We start from the raw sequence: 827 nt of genomic DNA on the forward strand, positions 1-827 counted from the left end.
GCCTCTTCCCAATGATGGCCAACTAGGCCATCTTCTGCTACATATGCATCTAGAGACACAAGCTCTGGGGGTACTGGTTAGTTCATATTGTTGTTCCACCTATAGGGTTGCAGATCCCTTCAGCTCCTTGAGTACTTTCTCTAGCTCCTCCATTGGGGGCCCCGTGTTTCATCCAATAACTGACTGTGAGCATCCACTTCGGTGTTTGTCAGGTACTGGCATAGCCTGACAAGAGGCCGCTATATCAGAGTCCCTTCAGCAGAATCTTTCTGGTGTGTGCAATAGCGTCTGGGTTTGGTGGCTGATGATGGGATGGATTCCCGGATGGGGTAGTCTCTGGATAATCTGTCCTTTCGTCTTAGCTCCAAACTTTGAAGAGATGTTTTTGTTTTTGTTTTTTTTTTTTTGAATCAAACAAGTTTAATTCATTTCCTTTTCACATCACATTTACACTTCTGCTGGGATACATCATTATATCCACTTGGTTACTTTTGAAGCATTTTATGGTTATACATTACTATACAATAAAAATTGGAATCATTATAGGTGGTACAGAGAACCCACCACCCCCTGACGGACTGGGAACCGACAGAGAGCTTATAGACTGGTTGCAACTACAAGGAGTGGATGCCAATACAATAGAGAAGGTAAATTTCTAAATCAAAGTATTCCTATGATATTGTTGAAAAGCTGCTTATCCATACATTGAATCTTTCAGATTGTTGAAGAGGATTATACACTTTCTGATATCCTCAATGATATCACTAAGGACGACCTAAGGTGCCTCAGACTACGGTAAGTGAGCCTCCCAACAGTTTGGGGGAATA

Source organism: Mus pahari, chromosome 19, assembly GCF_900095145.1.
Source record: "Mus pahari chromosome 19, PAHARI_EIJ_v1.1, whole genome shotgun sequence".
In the NCBI taxonomy this organism is placed as follows: domain Eukaryota; kingdom Metazoa; phylum Chordata; class Mammalia; order Rodentia; family Muridae; genus Mus; species Mus pahari.